The sequence below is a fragment of the Formica exsecta genome, unplaced genomic scaffold (genome assembly GCF_003651465.1).
Source record: "Formica exsecta isolate Colony F162 unplaced genomic scaffold, ASM365146v1 scaffold98, whole genome shotgun sequence".
Classification (NCBI taxonomy): Eukaryota; Metazoa; Arthropoda; class Insecta; order Hymenoptera; family Formicidae; genus Formica; species Formica exsecta.
In genome coordinates, this window is record NW_021853741.1 from 1,628,147 (window position 1) to 1,635,475 (window position 7,329).

Sequence of the window (7,329 nt, forward strand, 5' to 3'; positions counted from 1 at the left end):
TCAGAATATTATTACGAATCCAAATATTTGCAAAGGAACTTACTTATCGGATATTATTCCGAATGTATCTATATCTCATTTTATACACGGTTTAACGTTTGAGTTCCGTAAAAGGCAACCGAGGGAGGAAAACATAATATTAAAAATAAGAAGGATTGAACATATGTATCCAGAGGACCAGTCTTCTGATACGTATCGAAATGCGATTATTAAACATAAAATATATATCTAAAAGTAGCTAAGAACAAATTGAAAAAAAGTAATATTTTCTTTGATATATATATTCTTTGACATATATATTTAATAATATATATATTTAAAAATTATAAATAATATAAATTCCGATATAGACAACCTTCCGAAAAAAATATGATCATAAAACCAAGAAGACTGGAACATATATAAAGTAAATGTAGTTACAAACACGCGGACTTTTACTAGCGGCACTTCGAACCGAGAATAGCTGAGAGTTTCTTAACGCGCAGAAGGCTTACCACGCACTTCTTATAATGAGTGATATTAGTGAATATAAAAAATCAAAAGAGTATCGTGACGAAATGCTAATAAAAACAGTGAAAACGATTCCATCTCTATGGAGTTCGCAGATACCGTTAAGCAAATAAACGAAAGCCAAAAAGAAAATGCGATGGAGACAAGTGGAAGAAAATTTGTATAAATATTTAAAACATATTACACGAAGCAAAGTTGCAAAGTGTAAGCTATTTTAAGAACAAAAATTAATTTTTTGTTTATCATAAACAAAATGTAATCATTACAGGATTAATGACTGCGGATGAAGCTATGAAAAAGTGGAAATAGGGACTGCTTCAAGTACTAAAAAGAAAAAAAAGTTCTAAAAAGTATATTTCTCTCTCCAACCTTCTCCGAACACTATTTCTAAAGCCTTGTGTTCACGATGATAGAATTCGGTCCGAATTCTCGAACTGAGAAATTTGTAGCCAATCAATTTGCAGCTTTTACGGATAAGCGGCAATTTTATTGGCTATACGTCTCTCCGAGATCTCGGATCAAGTTCTAGCATTGTGGACACAAAGCTTAATACAGAAACTTTGAATAAGTCGGTCATTTTTACATTTAATCTTTGTTTTTGTCGATTCAATAATTTTACTTTAGTTAAAGCAGCTGTTAATTTATTTTTCATAAAATCCTTTTGCTCTCGTAACAAATGCTGAAACATATCTGCCTGATTTTGTAATTGCTTTATATGGTTATCTCTTAGTGATTGCACAAGAGCTGTCAAACGTTCATTTTCTGCTTTGAGAGTTTTAATTTGTGATTCTGAATCATCTGCCTCATTTGTAGGAGCACATTTATTTATATGCATAATCTCTACACAAACAAATAATATTGTAGGATTTTGTAAACCAAAATTGTAGGCATGCGTACAGAGTACATACCTTCTGCGGGGTCAGGTGCAACGTGTGCATTGTCCAGGAGGCAATTGTACATATCTATAAGGTCTATGGTATATGTTTCTCTAATATCAATATATTCATTAATTCGTTCACTTCGCTATTGTCGTGTTATTTTGCTGTTGTTGTTTACTGCTGTTGTCGTTCATTGCTGTTGTCATTTACTGCTGTCGCTTCTTGTCGTTTTATTTAATATAAAAACATGATTTGCCGGGGGATTTCATGCTTCGCATATGTATTCGAAATCCATGCAAGATGCGTCATAAAATAGAAAATTGTAATAATGAATTTTGTACTCAAAACAAATCTTGTAAAAGAGTACATCTCACCGATTACGAACTTGAAGAAGTGAATAAAAATATACGGCCTTTCCGGCAATCCGTTACCAAAGAAATGTATCGATTGGCATATATTTTAAGAGATTCTTATCCACCAGAATTGAGAATACATTGCTGTACATTAAATATGTTGGGTCAATGCATATGGACATGTTTAGCTTGCAGTACAACTTCCAGTAATAGTAAGTCTTTTAATTATTTAAATATATTAATAAATTGTTAAGGGACTGCTATGTAAGACATAAAAAGGAAATAAGTGTGCCAAGACCTGCATCGAGACAGAAACAGTTCTATTTTTTTGACATAATGAGCTATATCGACGAAGCACCACAAAATGCACCATCCATGCTTATTTTAATTATGAGTAATATTAATGACAATGAATACGAAGAATCAAAAGAACATCGCGCCGAAATACTAATAAAAATAGTGAAAACAATACCGGCCTTGTGGAATGCACAAATTTCGTTAAGCGAACGAACGAAAGCCAAGAAAAAAGCCGAAAAATTGACAAAAAAACCGAAAAAAATTGACAAAAAAGCCGTGGAGGTTACAATAATGAGTTGTCATACACTGAGAAAATGCATTCGTTAGAAAAAAAATGTCATGAAATCAGAAATTGTCCGATTGCAGGAAGTGCAATCTAAGTTGAAGACCTTCATCTGGAATGCGTCGAAAATGAAGGAAATGAACGAAATAAACAACCGGTAAGGTTGCAGGAGAGCACGAGAAAAAAAGATGAACGAGAAAAAGATGATTACAAATCCGAAAAAAGAACTATTAACAGAAAAAGATATCATATTAGACAGATCGCTCGTATCTGTAGACAATTTTAAAAGCAATAACATGAAAATGTTTGCCGATAGTAACGAGAACCGGACAGCTGCAGCCGAGGCCAAAAATAATTCAACGAATATCATAAATCGTTTCAAGAAGATATGTCTTCTCAAAAAGAATAATTTCAAATCTGAAATTAAACTACTAAAAAGGAGAATAACCGGGTAATAAACGGGTGTGTGTCCAATCTCAAGACGAACAATATGAACAAGCAAGCCAATCTGCAGAAGCAGCATACTAATACAACCAAGAAATTCAGAGCTCGAGACTGATAATAATACCTTAAAATATGAAAATAAAGATCTGATGAACAAATTAAAGAAAGACACAGAAGATTTGCTAGCAGCAAAGAAAAGTGTAGAGTCACATAAAATATTCTACAGAAATTTGGAATTGCAATTAAATCAATCACGGGCAGAGTACAAGAAGCTAATAAAGAAAAATCGAGTCCGAGAACAAAATTCATCGATTACAAACATCGTTAAATGTTCTGCAGCAAAAGATTCTGCGTCAAATCCATTTGAAAACTCAGAATGTAAAAAGAACAATACCGCGACTTTTGCTCTTGCTCGCAATCTTTCTTGCTTGTGCGGAGCGAGAAAGATTACTTTTGAATTGAGAACCACCCGATGACATCGTTAGGCGCTTGGTAACAAATTATGTAATTGTTTACTTTGCGCCTCCGACTATGTACTCCGAATCTGATTACATCTGTTCACGCGTTTTATTGTTTTAACTTCATTGATAAGGACCCGAAGGGGGTCGAAACGTATGATTATTTATTATATTTATTATTATATATGCGCTAGCACTATCTAATTGAATTTTATTATTACGCTATAACTACTGCGTCTGGGCTCCGACTGGCCTTTTTTCTCCTTTTATTGAGATTACTTTTTTCATCGATTATATACATAAGTGCAATAAGCTTCCTCAAAATCTCTCGTGCAATATTGATCATTATGATATTGATTACTCGAGATATAATAATAGAATACGCGGGTTGAGCGAAAAATAAGTTGGCGAAGGCGGTTAGGAGGACCCAAAATTCTTAGCAAAAGAGACCGAAAAAGGGAATATATTTATGGCACGCAGTTAATGTAACCATCTTCGCTTTTCTCTGGGAGTAATGTGTAGATAGTAAACGCTCGACCAGTGAACTCATTTAATAAAGAAACTGCGCAACCTGGCATTGTTTAGTAATTAATTTAGAGCCCGGCTTAGTGCTGGTCTACAATAGGTGATTTAAGATTTAGCCTTTGTTTTAAGAGAAAAATTACATCGATCCTAGCCTCAAGCTCTAAGCTTTAAAAGATGGGAGTTGGCCAAGTCGCTTAGGGCTTAGAGATTAGGGCTTAAGGCAGCGCGAAAAATGTTTGAGGCCAGAAATACGTCACAGTTTAGAGCTCAGTCATAAGGCTTAGGGCTTAAATCGCCTATTGTAGACCGGCACTAAATCGACCCCGAACGCGTAGCCGCAGTCTTTATAGCAGGAAAATGAGCGAGATAAAGATAGATATTTTTTGGATAATAAATTATACAGACAAGGGGAGACGTTACAATGTATATACAGTGTAACAAACATTGTAACAAACACTCTACTTGTTTCGTATTATAATCTATGTACTAATGTCCTTCGGCTCACTGTCGTGAGAATTTGATTATCATCGCAATATCAGATGTCGCCTTGATGAGCTATCGATTTGATACAGAAGTATCTTGACGGGCTCTCGAGCTTCACTCTCGTCTCTGACATCAATACGAGACATTGTCCGCACAAACAGTATATTCATAATAAATCTGTTATATTATAATTCGCGCGGTGTTAATCAATTCACCCGCTTTCCAAGAGATCGTGGCTCAAGAAAGAAAAGACAGAGGTCTGTATCTCGTTTGCGTCGCTTAAGGAATATTACCCGAGAATTACACGCAAATATTTAACACCACTATATAGTGGAGCCCAAAAATAATTATCAAAATTGGGTACTTATCAATTTCTTCGCTCGCGCAACCGCTTCGCTCGTTAACATCAGCTGGTCCTTCGAGCCGAATTTCCGAATTGGTCCGATGACTGTATGTGGAGTGAGCGACGTTCCAAAGGTGATCTTCATCCGTAATTTTCCGCTCACCTGAAACGACGAGATGAGTAAAGAAATGGAAGGCACTGTACGGACGTATTTCAACCTCTACGGCCGCAAATCCAAACTATGAAAAATTGAAAATGTTGATTTGTCTGCGAATTTAATACAAACTTCTGAAAATGAAAATTCAAACGATACTGAAGCCGTCGACAATTGTCCAAAATAGAATTACATCCAAAAGATTCACGAGACATAAAAAATGATATAAATACAAGAATGGCAAGAGTAACATAGTCAAAAATAAAAGATTATATATTTTTGCGAAAGAAAGTAATAATAAGTTTAAAGATAAATCATTTTTTAAAATGCAAATTAAAAATAAGATATTATTGATAAGGAAATCGACACTATGTTGGTTTTTTGCTACGAAATGTGGCCGATTGTCTATAGATAGATTGTTACGAATAAGATGAGTGACCGGAGAAAAAACTAAAAAAGAATTAAATAAAAGGAGTGCCAACCTCAGAATCAATAAACAAAAGAAAAAGCTCTAATAACCCTTCATTTGAAAATACAACGTCTTTTATAATTGAATTCGAATTTGAAGGCAAAAGTATTGATAAAAAAACGAAGAAAATGAAACTAACTCGGAGAATATAGAAATAGAAAAATACTATATACTGTCTACTATGATAACACATTTTATATTGGAAGAATCATTGAAGAATTTGAAAATCCTGCAAAAATTAAATTTTTAAAATCCGAATTAGAGATTTATAAATAGTTTAAGGAAACAGACATTCAAATAATACAAAATGAATACTTGTTCTTTGGACCAGTTACTCTAATTGGAACTGATTGATATTTTGTTCAAATCTGTATTAGTTTTAATTGTATTTTGTATTATGTGTGTTCAAATTTATATAAAAGAAATAGTTCTTCGAATAGAACTCGGCTCGTGCACTTACTTCGCTGTGTTCGGTGCCGGCGGAAAAAGAACGGGCTATGCGTAGAGCAGCCTGATCTCAGCTCCGAATCTCACCGTTGGAAGGAGGTCTTCCGATGATAGACGCTAGTTCTTCCCCGACTCATTCTGTACGATGGCGGCATCAAAACGGCCAGACGAAGGTGAAGCCATATCAGCGGACTGGAGCTTGTCGATCCGGACTTCCTGGCTGCGGAGCCAGTAGACCTACTGCTGTGCGCGGGCGTCTACGCCTCCATCCTTCAATCGGACTTTCGATGGGGAGCGCCGCACGAACCAGTGGCGCAGAAAACAACACAGATCCTTAGCATGGATCCTCTCGAGAGCCATCAGATCGACGGCCGCTCCACGCCGCACGCTGTCTCACCAGCGCCGGACCGATGAGAATCAATCCGTTTTTGGGCAGCAGTTTTGACAGCAGGAAGCCCTTCACTCAACGAGCTTGCTCATCAACTCCGATGACAGAGTCCTTCTTGGCTCCGGCGTAAGATATCTTCGTGGCTGGCTCTAGCCGGCCTATCCAGCAACAAAGCTGCTCGAGATGCGAACCCGAGTCCACGCGGCTGGAGCGCAACTTCCTCCCGGGGAAGAGTCCGTATTGATGCACTCTTTGCTTTTTAACCGGCTGCTGCGCCCGATGGAGGCTCTCGCGCCGAAGAAATGCAAGCTTGGCGCAACGAAATCGGGCTATTCTCCCGATAGCATCCTGTCTGCAAACGAGTTAGAAGACGCACGTCTATTGTTGAAGCGGCCGTTGCTATCTGCAAAATACAAGAATTAGTTAAAGGCTATATCATGGGGTCGTCTGCCTGCTAAATCGAGTTCATTTACCTGTCTCAATTTCATTTTAAATAGCCAGAGCATCTTTGGGAAGCATCTCCAGCACTCCATCCTGGATGACGACGAATACCATCCCGTCATCTTGTCGGGTGAGTCGACCTTTATCTGGTTGGTCATCGAGGCGTGTCACTATGGGACGAGAACTGTGTAACGAAGTTCAGCCGACCTCGGGGATGATTCGGCAGCGCAAATGGATTCCTCAAGATCTTGCCAACGTGACGCAGAAGAGGAGCAACTCCCCGAGTGATTTGCGTGCGATGGCAGGTTGCAACTCTGCAGCAGCTGAGGGGCAGCCTGCCTCGAGAACAGGTGACGCCAGCGAGGCTTTTTCTCCATATCGGCATCGACTATGCCGTATTTATTTGGCTGCGGACGACCAAGAGGCGAAACCACCAGGCGCTCCAAGTAGTCATCATCTGCCTGCCACAACAGTTGTAGGTCGTCGCAGATTACACCGCCGAGACGTTCTGGCGGTCTTCCGACTGCGAATTGTGCGAAAACTGCAAGCTTAGTCGCGTGAGCCATCGCTCTAACTTATAGATGCAACGATCTTCCTGCAAAAGAAAAGGAAAAAAATGACCTTTACTCCCGTTAAATTTAAATTTAAAACAAAGAAATATTCAGATGGTGAAAAAGGTAAAGATACACTTAGAGGGAGAGATAAATTTCCTGTTGAGAGAGTAAATATATTGTTAAATTCATTGATTTCAGAACTAAATAAAAGAGAAGAGGTATATGAAAAATTAGAAAAAAGATTTAAATTTTTAATGGATATAGGAAACAAAACTTTCAAATATTGATAATGAAAGTATTAA

The 7,329-nt window shown here is 37.5% G+C and overlaps 1 long non-coding RNA gene across 1 annotated transcript; it reads left to right on the top strand.

Annotated features, from left to right (window-relative positions):
• The first annotated feature begins 345 nt into the window (after positions 1–345).
• LOC115245500 lies at positions 346–2,020 on the top strand. The gene is made up of 2 exons (XR_003885555.1): positions 346–714; positions 779–2,020. It is a non-coding gene; the product is annotated as an uncharacterized LOC115245500 (long non-coding RNA).
• Positions 2,021–7,329: the final 5,309 nt, after the last annotated feature.